At 47.8% G+C, this 23,371-nt stretch overlaps 1 pseudogene; it reads left to right on the top strand.

Moving 5' to 3' along the window:
• Positions 1–1,468: 1,468 nt before the first annotated feature.
• On the top strand, positions 1,469–14,481 carry LOC120839706 (annotated as a pseudogene).
• The last annotated feature ends 8,890 nt before the right edge of the window (positions 14,482–23,371 follow it).

The following is a 23,371-nucleotide window of genomic DNA, read 5'->3' as shown; positions in this document are numbered from 1 at the left end:
CTGTGACGACAAAGTGACGTATTACCACGTCCGACCTACGTAGCACATAGCGGAAGTCGCGTCACTAGATTAACTGCGGTATTACTCGACACACCCTACTCTCTGTTTCACTATGAGTGCGAGCTAGTGCGGGTGTAGGAGCTACAAGAACGTGCTCCGGGCTTTCAACGTCCCTGGCGAGCAGGCGCGCTTGCGCAGTGCAAACCAACGTTCGTGCAAGATCGTTCGGGGTGATGCGCTGTAGTATTCTGAGTTTATCGTTCGTACGGGTACGTATTTTGAACGAGAGAAGCGCGTGCCCCACTCGCAGTGGCGTGTGCTCAGCTCGTGCTAGTATTGCTTTAAAAGAGTTGACCCTGAGATTTGGAATAAACAACGAGCCAGTCACCGGTGTCCTTCCTCGCCCTCGGCGGGGCCCGCGAGGACGCGGGCCTCCGCCGCTACCGGGTCCCCTTCGCGGATGAACCCGACGTCAACTCCCAGGCATCGACGACGGCTGCAGCAGCGGCTGCCACTCCTTTCCCGACATTGACAAGGCAAAACATCGCCACCACCGGCATTCAAGGCAATCCACGCAGCCATCAATATGCGCTCGTGCTTTTAACTTCTCTTTATATTGCACGAAGGGGAACGAGCTTTGGGCAGGATTCTAGGGCGTAGAAAATGGCGGCGAGGCTTGTTGCTCAACGATGGCTCGACCAACCCGTACAATTACGGGTTTTCCGCGAGCACCCGGTTGCCTTCGCGATGCATGACAACTGTTTCTGACGAGAATACCGCTTGCCGAAAAGCACCGTGTGATCGCAGTGTGACCAGCTGCGCAACGAGAGACGGCGACGATGAGAAGTGATGACCGTCGAGCAGCAGCTTCTAATTGAATCGCACTGAGATTTTTCGCAGCGGAGAACTACAAGGGCGCGGTTGCCACCGATGATCACATAGCGAATGCCCAGTGGATGATGATCAGAGCCGTGACGGCCGTCGCGAGTGTCGCTGTCAACCGGCTGGGAAGAGACGAACCCCGGACCGAGGCAGCTGAGGCATGTGCGAAAGAAGGCTTTCGTCGCCACCACGACAAGCACACCGACGTCGTGGGGTGCATTGACTAAATTTAGACTCTAACTGAACCTTCGTCACCGTCATCATCGGTCTGAAGGAGACCGTCACCATTCTGAAGGACTCCAACACTTTGCCGCAAACACCACTTTGCCATTAACAACATGGTGGTAAGTTGACGTTAAAACTTCAGGGTTTCTACCACTTCAAAGTTAGTGCACGCTTAGTACCTATGTCTTCAGTTGACAATTTGTTGCGGCCTGTAGCTACTGTCAATCACGCAATAAAATCTGGATGTTTTGCTGATGGCTTTTTGGTTGTATCAATTAGATATTTTACCTTTTCACGCCAAGCTGCTGGAATTGCATGTGAGTCATCGGACAGTCATAAGAACACTTTTCGATGCCCTGCAATGAACTGCGAACAGGTATGTGCTAAAATGAATCGTTACTTGTCTACACAGCAGCAGTTTAGTCTCACAGAGTATATGGTAACATTGTTACCCACTGTAGACGAGAAATTTAGCCAGTGCAATCTTGTGGATGGTTGTCATCTTCGTGACCACGAGAAACAATAAAGATACAATTGTCCTAAATTCAACACACGTGTGTTTAATGTAAAGGGTATGATACCAATTATATAGATTGTCGTTTCAAAAGTGACAAACTCATTGAAATTAAAGAGTAGTGTGAGCTGGATTTTTGAAATTTGCCTGTGATGCAGAGAAAATACGCACTGTTGACTTATCACCATCAAGCATAAACGACAAGCGGAGGCAGAGTAGATGTGTGCAGGAAAAGCGAGCATATGTACTAAAGAAAGAACTGCTACGTAACGTGAACAATGTCAGCAACTATCTTGCCATTGTGGTACGAGCTCAGTGGTTATGCACATGCTTATAGCAGCCTGTGAATGTAGGATGCTCCCCTTATGATATCATCCAGTGGCAAAGCCAGGGGGGGGGGGGGGAGGGGGAGGGGCTTCTGGGGCTTCGCTTCTTCCCTCCCCAAATCCGGCTGGCCCTAGAATAAACACACGAATTTCGACACCATCCCCCCCGCACCCCAAGTCATGAGCATCCCAGCCACCTCAACCCCCCTCCACCCTCACTTCCTTAAAAGTTCCTGGCTACACCACTACTATCAACAGCACTCAATATATAATCAACATTATCAAGATAAGCGAAATTTTTTTCTTTTATGCACCATATAGGCAGTGTTTCTGTCTTTATATGCATGCAGTCAAAGCACACATTGTAGAAAACACCTGTGTGAAGCCTGCGTTCACAATGCAGTCCCCGTCAAACTTTCAAGGCGTTAACGAATTCCACAAATTAAATTTTCAACGAAACGCATTCGTTTTGCAAAACGCTGGCAAACTTACGTTCCGTTTTACATCATTCACCTTTGTCGTCCGATAAATCAGCAGTCAGCATTACACAAACCTCAATGAGCTTGTCGATGGTTTTCTTGCCGTTGGGGCGATCGCTGGAGGTCGTGGCGGCGGCACAATTCTTTCTCAGACCGTTGGCTGCTGCCTCCGTGCTCGCGGAAACGTGGTTCCCTTTGTGTCAAGATGAGGTCTTGAATCTTAATGCACGGGAACGCTGAATGAAGGTCTATTACCGTCTTCATAATTTCAACAAGGTTTCCGTACGAGCCACAACAACACCACCACTTTCAAGCTTCATAACACCGGCACAAATAGAAGCCAAGTTGTGCATCTCGCCAAGCGTTACATCGGAGACGTTAAACGCCAGCTCACTCAGGGGTGCTATGTTGCGCTTTTTGCACTCCCAGGAGACTTGGAAGAGGGAAGTGATGTCAACGACACAGCAAACGCAGATTGGATGTTGACAGAAGAAAACGAAATCGACACCCAATCTGCGTTTGCTGTGTCGTTGACGTCACTTCCCTCTCCCTAGTCTCCTGGGAGTGCAAAAAGCGCAACATAGCCCCCCTGCTCTTAGACCCGTCCTGCTGCCGAATGGGCTCATCCAACAGCACGAAAGCATTCCTGTGCGCGTTGATCAAGTGACCGATCGCATGTCAAACCCCAGCCGCGGTCGATCCGACGAGCATCGCGGCCATGTTCTTTCGAGTTTAAGTCGCCAAGGGTACGGTTGTCGAGTTAAAACAATGCAAATAGTCTCGTGCATTCTTTTTCTTACGTCATTTTGTCGTCACAACCCGAACTCGAAAAATGACTGTTAGCGGCAAACAGAGGTTAGCGGCAAACAGAGGTTAGCGGCAAACAGAGGCTCACGAACGTTTCCATGGCAAATAGCGTTGAATCGTCACGCGCAATGAAGCCAATGGGATAGCGAGGTGCCTATGTAGGGACATGTAAAAACGTCAAAGCCACTTCTTTTTTTTTTTTTTTTTTTTTTGCACGAGCTATTTTGCAAATAAAAATAAGTAAAAACGACTGCCCAAGATTATGCCGTCGCGTCCATTTCTTCATCGCCGAAAGAGAAGAGCATGGCTTATGGAGACTATAGACCTTTTCTTTAACGGCGCCGCCATCTTGAGAATTGCGGCGCCGACGACGCCGTTTAGCGGCTTAGAAAAGAAAATACCGGCTAGTTCTGGCAGCACAGCTATCTGGGTAGGCAACGGTGTGGGTATGGGGGGAACTTGGATAGACTTGGCTATGGTGGGCTGCAATAACTTGATTGGAGCTTGTCCGGTTGAATCCAGCTGTCTATCCCCAGGCCATCACCTTGCCTCCTCGAGAGAACGAGGACGAAGACGGTGGGGTGTTTTGATTGAGTTTCCACAGCGAAGTATATATGAGCAGTTTAATGTAGTCTATGCGGGTAAGCTCTCGACATTCGATAGCTCCATCTTGAGTGGTGCCATGTCAACTTTTTCATACCTTTTACATACCATGAGGCTTGCAGTGATAACCTAATTGAACCACCTGCACCGGGAATTAAAATAGGTCCTCTTGTCGTAGACGAAGTGGTCGTGAGCTTAAACGTGACGTTGATTCTGATACGAATCTCTCACGATTCAAGCTCGCAATCGGCTGATTTCATAAATAAGGATTCTTGGGGAAATTGCGAAGCTCGATAACATTGCAGCCACACTCGCGCTGCAGCTTCTTGTGCTCATGGCATACTTGCTGCTATTGTTCTTATGCTTTTTAAAATTATTTATCCATCGACAACGCAGTGGTAGCCAGACAACTGTAGATTTTCGGAAATTGCAGCTCGGTAAAAAGGAGCATTCGGAACTAACTCATGCATGCCGACCGTTTTTAAGCCTTTTCGCCCATACCCTTGGCGGTTGCATACCCTGTGTCAGCGGGCAATCCGAAAATGCACCAGGTCGAGGGTACGTCAGTTACTGGCTGGTTTGAGGTTATGCGAAAAAGGTCTATACCGTCGTAATCACTGCAGTCAGCAAAGGGAGCAAAGCATTATTAAAACTGCCCGAAGAAACTTTCCTGCATCATCCACAGAATGTTCACAACCGTTGCACTCTGCGTCGATCTCATGACTTGTCATATATTACCACAGAGTCGTCGTCAGCTTTGTATCCATTTGAAGACTCCTTCAAAGGCAAACAGGAAATTTCATTTGCAGCTTATGTTCACGGCGGCTTCTCAAAGGATGATCGGTGCCTCGTAATGCCATCCGTATCGTGCAGAAGCAGGGAAAACAACGAAACACGCAAACGAGACACAAACACCACACGGTCGTTACCACGGTTTTCGCCATGTTTGTTTTCGAAGACCGTAGCGAAAGTCTTCGAAAAAACAAGCTGAGATATCTTAGCTAAATTTACTTTACGTCATAATTATTAAAATAATCTTTCATATCTTATAAAAAGATCATATTATTTTTCTCTGTTTCCTTCCATTTTCCGGAAGGTAGCCTTTTCTCCGTTATTCGCTCGTTCTGACTCCCGGAGGAAAGAAAGAAGATAACAAAAAGAACAGAGGGAAATGCGGGGATTTCTGCGCCTCAACTGCGTGGACACGTCATCGCGACGTAGGGGGATCGTCAGATTCTAGCTGACCGCGTGCGTGAACCCGAACGTTGGGGCGGAGCCTCAAACAATAATCATTCTAGTTTGAGGCTCCGCCCCTTCTTTCTCGATACGTCACAACTCGAAAGGTACCCATTTGCGACCAGAATAGCACCCTAGGTCGTCTTTCTTTGGATTAATGTTTATTTCATTTATTCGATTAAGAACATTGTCAGACAATCGACTTTTATGGTGTTGGTTTAATAATGCAACGATTCCAAGCATCCAATTTGCGCTTTACACCAACAACGACACTTGTCCTTTGCAACTAATTTAAGAAGACAGGTCCGACTTGAAAGAGCGTCTCAGCTGAGGCTGTGGAAAAGAAAGCAATGTCAAAGCCAGCGCTCGAGCTGAGCGGGACTCAAGCCGCGTCTCAATACAGTCGCGCACTCCACCCTTTGCACTGCTTTCTTTCACTCAGTCTCAGGTGAGACGCTGTTCTAGCTAGGGTTCTAGCAAGCCGGCCCAGGATCACAACTCGTGAAGTTTCCTCGCGCATCTCTCTCATGTCACGGAGTCCCCGCAATGAGTGTTGCGAAATGAAATCAAGCGAGATGCTCAGTGCTGCCCTGCCATGTTCTTCTATGACTGCGCTGGAGAGCGGTTTCCTTGTGGCCTTCACTTTTGCCGAGGATCAATGGGACTTCTTTAGCCGCGTAGGGGTACGACCACACAACCATACCCAACGCCGCCTGAGCCATCCTGAACAACTGTTTCCCGACCACTGCGATTAAAATTGTCTGGAATTATACTTGCTTGAAATAACTTTAGTGAGCCGATTGAAATAAGTTTCGGCTTACAATAATGAAGTGCTTGTCTATACAAACTTGTTTCTTAAGGAGACGAAGAGAAAGACGTTCCGCGTAAGTCCCTGAAGGCAGCCCGCCTCACGACCTGTAGGTCTAATTACTCTAAAAACTTATCCAACTCAACCCCGGAGCAAAGAGGACAATACGGTGAAGAGGACGTGCTTCTCAGCAGAAATTAAAGCGTTGTAGGAGCGGTAGGGTTACATTGACCCTTCCAAGCTGCCACCGCAGGGAGCAACTACTCGCGGTGCAAAGGCCGTAGGAGATCACGTTATTTCAGTGGTAACTGTAGCGCACCACGCGCCTAAAATCTTTCGAATATATGTTTTCAATGACGTTCATCAAGTTTATTAGTCAAACCATACGTTTATATGCAATAAATAAAAATAATGTAATTCTTTGGAAGCCGCAGGTTCGCTTACCGCACATACCTTCTGGAAGGAGTGGCTATAGGTAACTTCAGTGCTTTGGCCTGCTTTTGTTTTTTAATGCGAAAGCGTTAACTGTTTCATAGAGCCAAGCGGCGTCATCAGCTTGTGAAGCGGCGCCAAACGGCACCTAAATTTCCCTGTCCTATGGAGCGAAGCCTGAAGTCTGTAACAGCGAACTGATGGATACATTCCTATTGGCTCGCGCGCGCCATAGTTTCAAGGAACGCCAACCCACAGACAAGCGCTCTCCATGACTCAGTGGCCCGGCCGCCGGTAAGAGGGAGAGGGTAGCCGGGCTTTCATAGTTTTTGTGAATGGCCTAAAGATTCCGAATGAGATTCTGCTCGCTATTTTTAGTCGCGAGGTCCCTCTTGCAGCAAGATAATTGTAGACGGAAACTGCGGTGCTCAATGTCGAAACTGATCATTTCAAGCAGAAGCGGATCATGTAAATCAGACATAACATGTCGGCGTGTTCTACCAGTTACAATGACCAGCACCACCTGGTATTTACTGTTTACAGTGAGTCAATTCCAGCCTGAACATCCATTAAGTTCATAAGTCTTTACATATCTATGACTATTTGATTTCGCAATAATCGTGAAGACTGCGTACACATATTTTCACGTGGTCTACGGTTCGTTGTCGTTTGAAAAGGGAAGATGATCTACGGTGTTTTGCCATTTGAACGTGAACGTGCAGACGGCCATAGGAATGTGAAGACACACTGAACTTTGGATGATCCGGACCGCTTGACGGTTCTGCCGTGTACATGTTGTAAAAATAAAAATAAATATTACGACAACAAGTGCGCGTGAGTTAATAATAACATTAATAATCCATTTTTTCCTGATATAGATGTGTCTGAAGTGCTGTGGCGAAAGCATACAAAAGGAAATTCCGCACCGACACTTAAGATAGCTTACGTGCGGGACTGCCAAAGCATTGTAGTCCCTTTGATTACAAGTTTTTGATTTATTTTTTTCGACATGCGTTATTTTTGCTGATTCGGTGTGTGATGTGCGGGAGACAGCGCGTTCATTTTATACACATGACGTGGCGCCACCTTCTCCCCATTGGCTGCACCGTCACGTGCCCAATGACGCACTTGGCCACGGCTTTAGTCAGCCAGATGGTTGCGACGTGACGTGTGCAACGACGCGCGCACGAGACACACCTTAGTCAGCCAGGAGCGTGGAGCCGCCGTGGAGTCACCATTCTGTTGCCGGCGCTCGCAGCGATCGGTCGATAGGATGGCGAGCTCCGACGGAGCGATGATAACGGCCGTTGCCGGCCGCGGTATCTCGTCTGCTGATGATTAGAAGATACTTCTGCCTTCTGAAGCAGCCACTGTGAATTCTGTTTCTCTACACTGCGACGTAACCGGCCGTTCGTACAGAATTGAGGACTTTCGAAAAGAACTGCAACGACTGCAAATCCTCGGCGACGTGGCGTCTTTTGGCGCCTATCAAATGAACCACATGTGGATCGTCACCTTCCACTCTGCGTCAACGAGGAACCGGCTGCTCGCCGCCAAGGAACTGACTGTCAAAGGCAAGCGATGTATCCTCATTGACCCGAAGAACTCGGAAACCTGTCTGAAACTTCACTGGGTACCTTATCACGTGCCCGACGACACAGTTCAACGAGCACTGGAGCCATATGGCAAAGTACACGAAGTAACCCGTGAGACGTGGAGAGCCCAAGGTTTTCAAGGAGTCCAGTCAACAACAAGGCTTGTTCGGATCACTCTGAAGGAAGGCGTCAGTAAAGAAAGCGTCCCGCATCCATCAACTGCGTTTCTTCGGCAGCTCTGCACTCGTCCTAGTGCCCGCTCGAGCCCCGCTCTGCCTCCGGTGTAAGAAGACCGGCCACATCCGAAAGGACTGCCGCGTCCCCCGTTGCCCCGCAGGGGGCACCTGTGAAAGCAGGTGTTTGGAGAGTGGCGTCTCCACGGACCCCGAGCCATGCGGGTTCGCCCGCCCACGTATGGCTGTGCGTGGCTTTCCCGTGTCCGGGGAAAAGGGCATCCTGGTGGTTGAGCCGAACCCGGGGTAGGTTTGGACCCTTCGGGGCCCCCCGGGTGAGGCAATACACCACTTCGGCCCCTGCTTGTCGTAGACGGGAGTCCTGGTAAGGCCCGGCCAGGATGATTCAGTCTAGTCACCCCTTCTACTATCCCCTCTCTACTTTCACCCTTGTCTTCTCCTCCTTTTCACTCTTCTCATTTCTCTTCTTTCCTTTTCAACTCTTTTGGCGGCAAGGGCTAACCTTGGGTGGCGACAGACACCTTGTCCAGAACCACTCTTGGTTATAGAGACTGGGCAGCACTAATAGAGTAACGTCTTCAGCCAAGCCATTCTTGTTATGAAGCGTTAGTGCACCACAGTTTCCGAAAACCCTCCCCTTTTATATGGGTTCCAAACTTAAACCTTTTGATCGGCCCCCCAAAAGGGGCCGCACCGAAGCTCAAGTCACTCCCGAAACATCCAAAGTACTCGAAAAATTTCCAAAATTCTTGGTCTTACACTCTGAAGAAGAAAAACCACTTGCCAAACTGTCCCCTTTCTTAGTCGCCAAGGTACTGGAAGGAATCGTTGGTAAAAATTACTCTTCAAAAAAGATGCCATCCGGTGATCTTCTTGTTCAGATCAGCACCAAAAAGCAAAGTGATGCCCTTCTTTCTCTCAACGCTGTGTCTGAATACAAAGTAAACGTTACTCCACACCACAGACTTAATACAGTTCAAGGAGTTATCTCGGAGGACGACCTAATTGACTCGTCTGAGGAAGAACTCGTTGAAGGCCTTTCAGACCAATTAGTTGTTGCCGCTCGTCGCATCACCCTTCGTCGTGAGGGTGTAGAACGTAAAACGAGACACATTATACTGACGTTCGACACCACCACTCTCCCAGAGGCCATAAAGGCAGGCTACCTTCGGTGCCGTGTTCGCCCCTTTGTGCCGAATCCCCAGCGGTGCTTTAAGTGCCAAAGTTTCGGCCATGGGTCACGGAGCTGCCGGGGAAGCGACACTTGCGCGAAGTGCTCCAGTAAAAAGCATGTTGCTGACAGTTGTGAGAGTGAACCGAAATGTGTCAACTGTGATGGCCGTCACCCAGCGTACTCGCGCTCTTGTCCAAAATGGAAAGAAGAAAAAGAAATACTTTGAAAACCACAGAAAACATCTCCTACCATGAGGCGAAAAAACGTTTCTCCTTCCTATCGAAAGGAGGGTATGCTGAGGTCGTGCGCAGGGGACCCGCACGACCCGTGATGGCATCGGCGGAAACACAGACCCCTCCAGGGGGGGTGTGTCTCCCGCCAGTGTCCCCTCTGAAACCCGCGGGTACAGTGCCAGCTGCACTGCACTCCAACCGCACGGTGGACGCTGTTCCTTTCACGTCCACCCTGAAGCAGGGGGCGGCACCTCCCGCCGCCCCTTCCTCCCTGCCTCCTCGAGGCCGGGGACAACCCCGCGTCTCGACCCAGCAGAGACCTAGTGAGCCGTTAAGGCTACCAACCCCACCGGGTCTTCCTCCGGCTCCCCCTGAAGAGCCTATGGACGAGGGTGGACCCAAGTCTGGCGAGGAAAGTTTCCTCGCTGGATCTGACTCCTCTCTTTCTGCCACCAGTGACTCTACTGGCCAGCAGAAAGAGGCTGTAAAAAAGAAAAATGCCCCGCGCAAAAAAATAGATTTTAAGCCATAGTCACCTCATTTTACTTTTTTACCAGTTTTTATATTCACCTTTGCACTGGCTAAGCATATAGGCATTATGCAGTGGAACTGTCGCGGCCTTCTACGTAACATAGATAACATCAATTCATTTTTTGATGAGCTCCGTCCTGTTGCTATTTGCCTACAGGAGACGTACCTGACTGATTCGCACACGCAGGTTTTGCGTCATCAACAAGTTTTTAGGAAGGACCGCCATTCCTCGAACCCTTCGGGTGGTGTAGCAGTGGTGGTTCAAAGTGGAGTGGCATGTGCTGAAGTTCCTTTACAAACTTCACTCGAGGCAGTTGCAGTTCGCATCCCTCTTGATCGCCTTATCACTCTAGTATCAGTCTACTTACCACCCAATGTTCCACTGCATCTTCACGAACTTCAAGCCCTCATCAAACAACTTCCCAAACCTTTTTTAATTTTTGGTGATTTTAATGCCCACCATCCTTTGTGGGGAAGCTCTCGTCAAGACTCTCGAGGTGGAGTTATTGAAAGGCTTTTATTATCAACTGGAATCTGCCTGCTCAATAAGAAAGAACCAACATTTTTTAGTGCTGCCCACAACACTTTTACATCAATTGACCTATCACTATCATCACCATCTTTACTTTCATGCTTTTCATGGAACGTTTTAAACAATCCTTTTGGAAGCGACCATCTACCCATAATTTTAGAGAGCGTTTTACCAGTTTCATCGATACCAACCCGCCTTCCACGATGGAAGTTGGAAAAGGCCGACTGGTCTATTTTTGGTCTAGAAGCTACACTTGATCCTTCCTTGTTTCTTTATATGAGTCCTGAGGATGCAACGCTTTACGTTACAGAATGCATTATAAATGCTGCTTCTGCTTCAATTCCACAGACTACAGGAAATCTTCCCCGGAGGTGCAAGCCCTGGTGGAATGAGGAATGTACTTCCACTCGGAAAAGCCAGAACAAGGCGTGGGGAACTTTTCGTCGCTATCCAACTTTCCGTAATTTGATAGAGTTTAGGAAAAAAAGAGCACAAGCTCGGTGGACGCGAAGACGGGCCAAGTGGGCTTCATGGACAAAGTATGTTTCATCCTTAAATAGTTTTGTTACTGCTAAAGAGTATGGGATCGTCTCAAAAAAGTTCGTGGGCAGTACCACGCTTTCAGGATTCCACTTTTTCCTTCAATCTCAGCATCTCTAACAGGACAAGCAGACTTCCTCGCAGAACATTTTCAGCATGTCTGCAGCTCTTCCAATTACAGTACGGAGTTTTTAAAGTACCGGTCTACCGCTGAGAAGCAGAAAATCACTATGTCAGGCTTCAACTCTGCTGCATACAATAGACCGTTCACAATGTGTGAACTGGAAGTTGCTCTCAGCCTAAAAAAGCAATCTGCACCTGGGCCAGACAGAATTCACTACGAGATGCTTAAGCACCTGTCTCATGAATCTTTGTCCCACCTGTTGTCCTTTTTCAACTACCTATGGGAAGCTGCTGCTTTCCCACATTCTTGGAGAGGTGCCCATGTTATACCTTTGCTGAAACCTGGAAAAGATCCCTCTCTGGCTACCAGCTACCGCCCCATAGCACTTACAAGCTGCTTGGGGAAAACTTATGAAAGGCTTATAAATCGCCGCCTTATGTTCCTTTTGGAAGAGAAAAACTTTTTTGACACTAAGCAGTGTGGCTTTCGTGCTGCACGGTCTACCATGGACCATCTGGTCCGACTTGAGACCGTCATACGTGAGGCCTTTGTACACCGGCAGCATTGCGTGTCGGTGTTTTTTGATCTAGAGAAGGCATATGACACTACGTGGAGGTATGGTATCCTTCGAGATCTATACAACTGTGGAGTGCGTGGCCGTATGCTTCGTTGCTTGCAGAATTTTTTAAGTGAGCGTACATTTCAAGTCCGATTAGGCTCGACTTTATCCAATGTCTTCTTGCAAGAAAATGGTGTCCCCCAAGGCGGAGTCTTAAGTGCCACCTTATTTGCAGTTAAGACAAACAGTCTGGCTCAAGTTATACCGTCATCTGTTTCATACTCACTCAACGTGGATGATGTGCAAATATCTTTTTCGTCCTGCAACCTCTCCAGTTGTGAACGGCAACTGCAGCTCACAATAAACAGAATGACCAAGTGGGCAAATGAAAATGGTTTTAAGTTTTCCCCAGAGAAAACTGTGTGTGTGCCGTTTTCCCTGCGACGAGGTTTGACCTTGGACCCAATCTTACAATTGAATAACATAGGAATATCGGTGAAGCAGGAACATAAATTTTTAGGCATGGTCTTCGATAGAAAGCTTACATTCAAGTCTCATGTAAAGGAAGTAAAGCAAAAGTGCTTGCGATCCTCATACATTCTTAAGGTTCTGTCACATATATCTTGGGGGTTCTGACAGACGATGCCTCCAACGTTTGTACAATGCTTTAGGTCGGTCATGTCTGGATTATGGAGCGATTGTTTATGGTTCGGCACGACCTTCCACTCTAAGGATGTTGGATCCAGTTCACCACCTCGGACTCCGGCTAGCCACTGGGGCATTTCGCACGTCACCCGTATTAAGCTTGTATGTGGACACGCATCAAATGTCTCTGGAAAAACGCCGACAGTACTTGAGCCTGTGTTATTATTACAAAGTGCTTTCGGATCCGAAAAACCCTGCTTATAGTATTTTACAAATCCCTCAGTTCTGTAATTTGTTTGAAAACAAGCCAACAATTGTGCGCCCCCTAGGTTTTCGAGTTCAAAGTATTTGTAGCTCTCTCAACCTCCCTGTCCCTTCCACAAGTGGTGTTAACTTACTAAAATCTATGGAGAGAATTGCTCCTTGGAACGAGCTACCCGTATGTTGTGACTGGTCTTTTACCAAATACAGTAAGAAGACCGTGGCTCCACAGTTTCTTCAGCAAGAGTTTCTATCTTTGCAAGAAAGGTTATCTAGCGGTTGCACCGAATACTACACCGACGGATCGAAATCTTTATGTTCCGTTGGTTGCGCAGTTTATTCTACTGGCTTTGGAAGAGCTGTGCAGCTTGACTCAATGGCAAGCATCTTCACTGCAGAGCTCTATGGTATTTTATTAGCCATTGAGCATATTCTGGATAACAGTGTATTGAACGCAGTCATTTTTGTCGATTCACAAAGCGTCTTAGCTGCTATCTCTTCCAGAGTTTCCACAAAGAATGTACTTACGCAACATGTTCGTTTTAAAGTAAACAGAGCTCTGCGCCTTGGAAGTAATATCAAATTTTGCTGGGTACCAAGTCACGTGGGAATTGCAGGGAATGAGAGTGCGGATCGCTTGGCTGCATCTGCCACAGATTCAATAGCATCTTTTGGCCTGCCCTATCAGGATTTTAAACCACTTTTAAAGAAATCTATTTTAAAGACTTGGCAGCTAGAATGGGACACTGAAACCAACAACAAACTCCACGTGATTAAACCAATGATAGGCATCTGGGAAAGTTCATTTCACAGAAACCGTCGTCTTGAGGTTATGCTTTGTCGCTTGAAAATCGGCCACTCACGTCTGACACATATGTACCTCCTCTGTAGCGTAGAAGTTGCACTTCGTGCCCATTGTGGGGAATTACTTACAATTTTACACATTCTATGGGAGTGTAGGTTTTATCATCAACTGCGCGTATCATCTTTTCCTGAACTTTTTAGAGACTATCTACCCTTTCATCCTATGTTTTTACTTGGTGACAGTGCTTTAGTACCACTTAGACGAGTTTTTAATTTTCTTAACAAAACTGGTTATCTACACAAGTAATAAAAGTCTTCTCTAGTGTAGCATCTGTTTTGCTGAGTTTTAATAAACATTTTGTTTGGCGCATTATGGCCTCAGTTGCTGCTGCGCCATTAAAACCTTAATGTTACTTACTTGCGTCCCCCGTTGTGACGATTGCCACCGCTACGGACACACAAGGGAAAACTGCGTCAGATCTTACGCAGTGGCAACGACCGGACCACTTCCGGACGAGAACACCGACCTTATTATGGACGAAGCGGAAGCCGAGCTAGCTGCCAGTGCGAACGCCTCCGTAAGGACGCTTCCTGCTGCCCCGAGGATTGCCGAAATGCCGACGTCTGGAACCAGGGAACCTTCTCCACAGGTCGAGCTCCCCTCGGACGCTCCCTCTGGGGAACCACAACAAGGTGGCATGGAGGTGCCTGTTACAACGCCGGGGAAAGAGTCGCAACTTACAGCCAAGATACCAGAGCCAGATGGTGGGTTCTCTGACAGCGAAATGCGGGACGAAGCCATGGTAGCGGGAGCCGCTACACCAGCCAAGCGACCGCACGAGCAAGACCGAAGCCCTGGGGCAGAGGACGGTATGCCAACCCAACAGCGTTCGAAACTGGTCACGCCGTGTCGCGGACGGCGCAAGCCGCCCACGCTCCGTGCGGCTCTGGACAACCGCCTTGAGACGGACTCTTAGCACGGAACCTGGCACGAACCTTCTACCGCGGCTCGTAGTGAGTGCTTCTCCATGCTAGTTCGAGCGCGTCAGTATAGGGTTGTAGGCTTCCTACCTCTTTCTTAGCTAACAAATGAAAAAACGGTTTAATGTATTAACCCTAAACTGCATCAGCCCAATTGTGCGGAAGAGAAAACAATGGGTACTCAACGAACTACTGAAAAGGAAGGCCGATATTGTGTTCTTACAGGAGACGAAGCTCGCCTCCGATTTACAGGTACAAGAAATGGCTTTGTTTTTTGAGAGACACTTCAGCCTTTTCCAGTCTAACGCTGTCGCGCACAGCGGGGGGACGGCTCTTCTCATTCGAAAAAATAAAGCTTTCACACTACTTCCCGAGTGGGAAAGTGATAAGAGTAGAAGAATCTGTGCAGTAGATATGCTGTTTCACGGTGATATCTTTAAGCTTGTTTGTGTGCACGCACCAAATGCGCCAGCCGACCGCAAATCGTTTTTTATCAATTTACGAAAATACTTAGATACGCCTGCAAAGACGATACTGGCGGGAGATTTCAATTGTGTTTTAAAGGCACGAGATTGCTCCAACGGGCTAAAATCGGACTCCAGTGTCGTGGAGTTGAATAAACTACTGCGGGATTTCGATCTTCAAGATGTGACAGAGGTGGTGGCAGCACCGGGTCTAGAATATACCCATTGGCAGGGCACTTGTCACGCCCGTCTCGATCGGGTGTACGCTTCAAGTGAATGCGTGGCGACTGCTGACGCATACTCGGTTACCCCTGTTGCCTTCTCCGACCACGCAGTCGTTTCGGTCTGTTTAGGAAGAGCAAAGCGTAAGGAAAAAAAGAGCCTCGAGCTGGTGCTCCTGGAAAATGAATGAAAGCCTTTTAGAGGATGAAACTTTTATCAAGCAAATTAAGGACGTCATCCGGAATACAAGCGAAGTAGGCGCGGTAGATGCCGTCAGCTGGCAATTGCTCAAAGAAGAGGTAAAGTTAATTACTTTCCGGTTCAGCCAAGAAAAGGCTGCACGAGCGCGAGCAGAGAAACGCTCCCTAGAAAATACTCTGCGAATCTTACTTCGTGAAGAAAACCATACTCCCGGAGTATTCGCGGAAGAGATTCGCGAATGCAAATCGAAGCTGCTCTCGCTTCTAGAGGAGGAGTACCAGGGAGCGATGGTGCGATGTAGGCTCCAAGCGCTAAAGCTCGAAGAAAAATCAGTTAAAATCTTCAAAACTAAAGAATGTTTGCACGTACGCCGCAACCAAATAACATCGCTACGGACTGGAGATGAGATTGTGTCGGAGCAAGAGTGAATAGAAAAATAATTGGTCGCCACGTTCACAAAACTACTGGGAGGGCAAAAATATGGAAGCGGGACCTGTTTCGAGGGATTCTTGGAAGTTATGCCTGAAATTCCCTCAGAGATCTCGGAAATAATAAACAGTGGAATTACGGAAAAAGAAATTGAAGAGGCGATTAAAGCTCTTAAAGTCAGGAAGTCACCGGGAATCGACGGCCTAGGATCACTGTTTTATAAAAAGTTCACGAATCTGCTAGTCCCGCTGCTTCGGGCCGTCTATCAAGGCATTTTAAAACGCAATTTGCTGCCACCGTCGATGCGACAAGCATTGATTGTGCTTATCCCGAAGAAAAACACTGCCTCCAGTGTCACTAGTGTAGACAACCTAAGACCAATCAGTCTACTGACCACAGACAACCAAATTCTGGCGAAAATTCTTACCAAACGTATGGAGGTGGGATTAAGCGGCATCGTAGGAGAGCACCAACCCTACGGATTTAAAGGCAGATCCATCACTACAAACGCGCACACAATGAGAATCATATGTGAGACAGCGGAGGCGGAACAGTACCCAATCGGAGTACTGCAAGTAGACCTCAGCAAAGCGTTTGACAAAGTGCCACACTCCTTTCTTTTTGCGCTTCTTGAACGATGCCGCCTAGGAGAAAGGCTAACGATGTACATAAAAATTTGCTACAAAGACATCACAACTCGGCTCTTAGTGAACGGACAACAAACTGCCCCGATAGAGGTCAAATCTTCAGTTCGGCAGGGATGCCCGATGTCGCCTTTGTTATTTGCTCTATATTTGGAACCTCTGTGTAGATCAATCATGACCGATGTCAATATTTGTTGAGTTAATCTAGGTTCCGAGCCGACCAAAATATTAGCCTACGCAGACGACGTCGCTTTTATCTGTTCGTCGAAGCTAGAGCTGGAGCTGGCTTTGAATCATATAAAGGACTTCTGCAAAAATATCAGGAGCAGGCATGAACACCTCTAAATCGACCGGATCCTGGCTTGGCCCGGGGACGTACAAACCAGAAGAATATATGGGAATAAAGTGGTCTTGCTCACTCGATAATTACCTCGGTATTCGACTGGCGACGGAATCCTTGAGCACTGGCCATGAAGGTATCCATTTAAACAAGGTTAACGGGAAAATGAACGAATGGTATGGAAGACATCTCTTTCTTTTTAACAGAACGTTTGTCTGTAATTCTGTCTCTTTTTCGGGTGTATGGTACGCGGCACAAATCATACCATCCCGGCAAGGAGAGATCCATAAATTCCAGAGACTTTGGGCCACGTTCATCTGGCAATCTTTATTTGAACGAATGCGTAGAACCAATTTGTTTCTGAGCCTGTTCAAAGGGGGTTTGGGGCTCGTGAACCTAGAGTTAAAAATAAAAGTTCAACGCCTTCTGTTTTTCCGGGACCAGATTAATCCGGTGTCAACACGAGCGCTAAAACGTCTAGGGGGACGGTACTTGCCCTCCTGGATAGTGCGTACGGAAGAAGCCTCAATGAAAGCACCAGTACTCAGATTTTATAAAGAAATTAATGAGGCGATCCACTTCTTCCACGCCAGGTTTTCCTGGGACAACCTAATCCAAGTGAACAGAAAAAGGCTGTATTGGGATACTGTTGACTTAGTCATTCCACCTCCAGTGTACCGCCCCCCACCGGGAAATTCAGAAGGATCGAGTGTATTAAAAAAATTGCGTAAATACCCTGTAAAAACAAGCATCAAAGACTTCTTCGTAAAATTTCATGTAGAAGTGCTGCCTGTTAAAACATGGCTTGAGAGAAAAGGGTTCTTTGTAGCATGGTCGACCAATTGTGCACTGTGTCCTTTCCCGGAGACTTTGCAACACGTTTTTCTGCTCTGTACTAATGCTGAACTATTCTGGTCTGAACTTCGAAATGCTTTTAGCATCAGTGCACAGTTGAACTGGGAAACCTTGAAATATCTTTAAGTGGAGACGGGTGAAAATAAAAAAAATGCACAGAAGTGCTACTGCTGCTCGGGTTGCATGCCATCTGGAGATCTCTAACAGACCACGCGCTGGTGTTAGAGAAGGGCAAACCTGCTTGGCACCACTTTGTTGACAACTTTGCATACTCCAGTAGCCTCCTGGAACACACTGAAATGCCGGGTTTTGAGTCATGGCCAGCGATGGAAGTCGCTTTAAGAAACTATATGGTAAAAAGAGGAACATTTAAGCGCTAGACATTGTATAATGTTCAAACCTCTACGTGAATGTACCGGGTTATGCATATGTAACAATGTCTCCTTTTGTGCGAGTGCTCTTTGGCCAAGGTGGCCCTCTGTCATGCTTTTAACAAGTAAATAAACACATTTTACAAAAAAACAAAAAAAAAAAAAAGCCGCCGTGGAGTTAGGGAAGCGTTCCCGTCTCGCGCCGCGGTGGCCCGGGTTCGATTCCCATCCAGACCGAAATGTACTAAAGTTTCTTTCGAAAGCCTTTGATTTACTTTGTTTATAAAAAATTCTGACGTCAATCCGAGCACTCTAACGTCATTTTATTTTTTGCGCCGTCGGCCATTTTCGGCAGTGTTGTACGGAACGGCGTTCCTGGAACGCGTTCCTTTTCGGAGGAACGAAGGAATGCCGCCGTTCCATCTTGCATCAGTGGAACGGGAACGCGTTACTTTTTGCTGGAACGGACGAAGGAACGGCGTTCCTTTTTTGTTTTCGTTCAGTGAGGTAATTTTTAGATTATTCCTAAAAGGGAAATTCTAAAATGAATAAAAACAATATCATTACGTAAAGCGGGGTCTTGTTAACTTTTTTTTTGTTACTTATCTTAAGGCACACTTGTGCAACCGCTCACGACCGTGAGAGAAAGGACCTGTTTTTAAGCAAATTACGAGTGCGAAGGACCTGCTCCGCAGCAGCGCGTGTGGTCCTACGCCGTCGTACGAGGCTTTAAAACCGGTATTGTCTCGATGAGTCGTACTCGGTTGCAAGTATGTGAATGGCACTTTAAGGCCTGTTCACACACTTGCAACCGAGTTGGACCGGCAGAGGCAAGCCTGGCTTTTAAGCTTGTTGCGATGACTTAGGACCGGATGCGCTGCTGTGGAGCTGGTCTAGCAAGAGGCCTAAAAACCGGTCTTGTCTCTCTCGGTCGTAGTTGGTGCAAATGTGTGAATGGCGCTTCAGGGCTTATTTTGTGAGCTTTTCTGTTGGTAACAGTTGGGTGAGGAGAGCTAATGGACATCGATACATTTTTTACAGTGGCCGAGACTGCAGTACAAAAAACCAAAACTTTCAGTCGAAAGAAAAGACACAGAAAGAGGGACGTCTCAAACTTAGTTACTTTCTTTGATTCCACGAATCCTCATACACCGGAAATCTAACCCCGACTACAGCCATCACTGAACTTTCAGAAAGAGATCTTGTGGCGATTCCTCTGGTCTCCCTTCCCCGATGGCTGTGATAACGGCCGCGGGTCGGAACACTCGGCCTCCTTCGCCGTGAGCTCCGACCTGTTCGTGAGGCGGAAAGTGCCCTATCGCGGGGTGGCCCTCCTCTCACTCTCTTTCGGGGGGACCGATTTCCGTTCCCCCGCTCGGATGCTGACCACTGCTGACAGGCCAGGAGGTTTCGCCTCTTATTTTCCCGCTTTCGGGAAAGACACTCGTTTGGGTGACCGCGAAAGAGATAGGACGTGTGTCGGCGACTCCTCCGACGCTTCCCCGGTCTTTGCTCTCCGGAACCCCGCGTCTGGCAGGTAAGGACCTTTTCTTACCTTGCCGGCGCGGGGCGCATTTTGAATGGGGACATAGTAGTTAATTTTAAGAGTGTTCTAATAAATGCTCTTGGACTCTGTCTTTACTCTGGTACGTGTGTCTTCTTCCGCTATATTCGAGAGAGTGAGACAAGGTAGACGATCATTGGCACCGACGGAGGTAGTTAATCGAACCGACCCGTGGTAATGTAGCCCTAAACGTCGTCTATATTACCGCGGAGATGTGGGGACCGCGGGCTACTAGGTTTGACGGCTCCTTTGAGATCGCCGCCGCTGTTGAGATAACCCTTTAGTTACTCTATCGGTGCCTGTGTTAGTTGGTAGCTAGCGAATCCCACATAAAGAGACCTACAGTAACAATAGAACAGCAGGTGACTAGACATCAAGCGCAACCTTGTATCCCGAAAATTGGTCCCTTAAAGCATACACAAAAGTTAAACTTTATTCATTCTCCCGTTGTCCCCCACCTTCAAACAGAACTGCGAATCAAAGTTCGCCTTTCGAATGCGTTGCACGACGCCAGAGAGAACCTCGGTGCAGCAAGGATCGAACGGGCGGCCCAGTGCGATAAGAGTCATCATCACCTGGAGTACAAAGTGGGGGACTTGTTCCTCAGGAGAAACCATTCTTTGAGCAATGCAGCGAGCGGATTCGCAGCTTCACTTGCTTCGAAATGGGAAGGGCTTTACGTGAAAAAGGCACGACTGTCACGTCTTACCTACAGGCTCGCTTGGCAAAATGCGAACGAGCAGTCTGGCCCGGTCCACATCACAGACCTGAAAAAGTACCATCTTATACCCCTGTCAGACAGGCTAGTTTAGTGCACTTTAAGCGAGTGCACTTTAGCCTGTCGAAACGCACTCGAAGTGTGTTGGTGCTACACGGGAAAACTTATACCCCTGTCAGACGGGCTAGTTTAGTGTCACTACAAACGAGTGCACTTCGCCCTTAGTGTCATTTCTGTAGTGTGCCACACGGCTCCTTCCTGAGGAACGCACTTCGCTTGGAGTGAGTTTGACGAACTCAGTTCGCTCGATCGTGCGCGTGGAATCAGTAGGAGTGTTTCAACAGTAAAACATAAAGACAGAAACCAAAAGCGTGGCGTAAGTTTTATTTTATAAAGAAAAAGAAATTCGTGAAAGCGACGACATGTAAAAGAATGGCATTGCGAAAACAAAATAGTGGGGTGGACTTGGAGTTTAGGCTGATCTGAATCAAGACTAAGCGGAGCGCTGAATTGATAAAAGACGACGGCAAAGTCAGTCATTCATGGCCATCTTGGTTCGCAGCGAATGATAAAGCCTACTTTTGTTTCAGCATGTAACTATTCGAGACAACACGATATGATTATGATCTGATTAGGCAGTGTCAGGGCCTCCTCGTAGACTTCCGTGGAACGAAGCGGAACGCCAAAGTTGGATATGCTTCGTTCTTTATCTTGGCTTGCGATGATCGATCAGAATCATCCAATTTGCATAAAAATCGTTCATTATTGTAACGTTGTTTTAGAGCACAGCTCCTAGGCACCTGTTTCAGGGTTGAGTGGCGTCGGCGTAACCGCGCGTTGCATTAAGGGCTGTTTCCCAAAATGACGTCACACGTGACGTCACGCGTGTCGCCACGTGTGACGTCACGAGGGTAAAATTTTCCCGCTAAAATTTGCGGTAAAAGCTTTTGCTAAGTTTGGCAGAAATTTTTTTCGCTAAATTTAGAGGGAAAAGTTTACCCGTGTGACGTCACGTGACGTCACAATTAAAATTTCAGATGTCCTGTCATCTAAAATTTTCCCGCTAAATTTTGCGGTAAAAGTTTTTGCTAAGTTTGGCTGAAAATTTTTCCACTAAATTTAGAGGAAAAATTTCACCCATGTGACGTCACGTGACGTCACACTTAAAATTTCAGATGGCGTGTCATGTGATGTCATACGTCAATTCAGCGGAAAAATTTCCCGACTAAATTTAGCTGGAAATTTAGCTAAATTTTTACGCTAAGTGGGATGGGAACAGGAGAGGAGGATGGGAGGGTACGGAGGGGGAGCAGCTGGCATACCCTCCCCTTCGGTCCAGGGGCGGATGCAGGAATTTCCTAAGGGGGGGGTCAGGTGTTGGTCAGCGTACCATATGTTTAGGAAGCTCCTCCCCCTCTTCCTCGTTTCACGCCCTAAATTTTGCAGATTAAGAAATAAAAGAGTGGGGTCAGGGCATCTTAAGGGCATCCGAACCCCCCCCCCCCCCTCTAAATCCGCCCCCGTTCGTACCCTTCCTCCCTCCTCCTCAAGGGCTTCACTCCAATTCGACATTTCAGAGAATTGTAAACGTCAATTTTTTTAAAGTGTTTTTATTAAGGGGTATCGAAGCCGAGTGGGCTAGCGCCCACCTGATCGGAGTACGTGGAGAGGAAGCTCGCGCTGGAGAAGGAGAACCCAGTGATTCTGAGCTCAATCGCCAGCCCTGCCCGAAGAACACACTTCCAATGAAGTGAGTTCGGGGAGCACACTACGCTCGCTCCAGTAGACCGAGTGTGTAATCTCGATAGCAGTGTTCAATGAGTTAAAATAACAAAAGGAATTAACGCTGCGTAAAATTAGTGTTCTTTTGATAGGACTAATGTTAGATGCGCACTTGTTTTCTGTTGGCAGGAAAGTAGTGCATTGTAGAAAAACAAGCGGCTAATCTAGTTTCCAGCCTTGGCCCCTGCGCGACGGCCGACGAAGGCCTGGAGGCACCTGCAGGACTCCACCAGGAATCTGAAGGTGGCAGGAGAGACGAGAAAGGCTTTCTTGAAGTAGAACTCGCCCAAATGGGGCAAGGTGTCTTCGAACCACCGTTCGTTCCTCTGGAAAGTCCACCGTTGTCGACTGATCACGGGTAGGTGGTCGGTCATGAGAGTGGCTATGGTGAAGGCATTGGCCTGCAGCTGCTGATCGATGTTACTTGGAATTCTTGCCTGTGCGTCGGCATCCAGGTCCAGCTGCCTCTTATCTGATAGGCGTTGGGCTCTCACAGAGAACAGTGCCCCAAACATGCGCTTCCACTGTCCAACATCGCGGATATTGCCCTCCGGCTCGTCCTCCACACACTCCATGATGTTTCATTGTGGCGAGTGGCGAGTGGGCTCGCGCACACCAGCTCGGAGCACGTGGAGCGAAGGCTCGCGCTGCAGAACCCAGGAATCCTGGGTTCAATCTCTACTTCTGCTCGTTTCGATCTGTACTCCGTTTCACCTTATGTTGTACCGCAGACAAGGCTAGATGCGCGAGCTCATAGCGTTGGATTTTTGAGTGACACTAATACCCCTGTCAGACGGGCTAGTTTAGTGTCACTACAAGCGAGTGCACTTCAACCCGTCGAAACACACTCCAAGTGTGTTGGTGCTACACGGGAAAACTTAGTGTCACTCCAAAATGATGGCAATAACGATGGGTAAGTAATGGGCACGCAACATATTACAGTGCATACGCATTTTTTCCTAAATAACTTCGTCGTCTTATTAGAAACACGTTACCACACATTGTTGCGCTAAGTCACGAGTTTTAATCCAAAATTAAATCCAATTTCATCATTACGATCAGCCATTACAAGCCAGTGATACACGTCCGCACGCCGGTAGGATGCTCTGTTTCACCTTATGATGTACCGCAGAAAAGGCTACAAGCAGCTTGTGCCGCCATGATATGCACTAGAGCAAAGAGCTCGCGCTTGTAGCCTTTTCTGCGGTACATCATAAGGTGAAACAGAGCATCCTACCGGCGTGCGGACGTGTATCACTGGCTTGTAATGGCTGATCGTAATGATGAAATTGGATT

Source organism: Ixodes scapularis, unplaced genomic scaffold, assembly GCF_016920785.2.
Source record: "Ixodes scapularis isolate PalLabHiFi unplaced genomic scaffold, ASM1692078v2 ptg000754l_1___fragment_2___debris__unscaffolded, whole genome shotgun sequence".
Taxonomy (NCBI): domain Eukaryota; kingdom Metazoa; phylum Arthropoda; class Arachnida; order Ixodida; family Ixodidae; genus Ixodes; species Ixodes scapularis.
The sequence above is the reverse complement of the archived record's forward strand: the minus strand, read 5'-3'. Positions and strand labels throughout refer to the sequence as shown.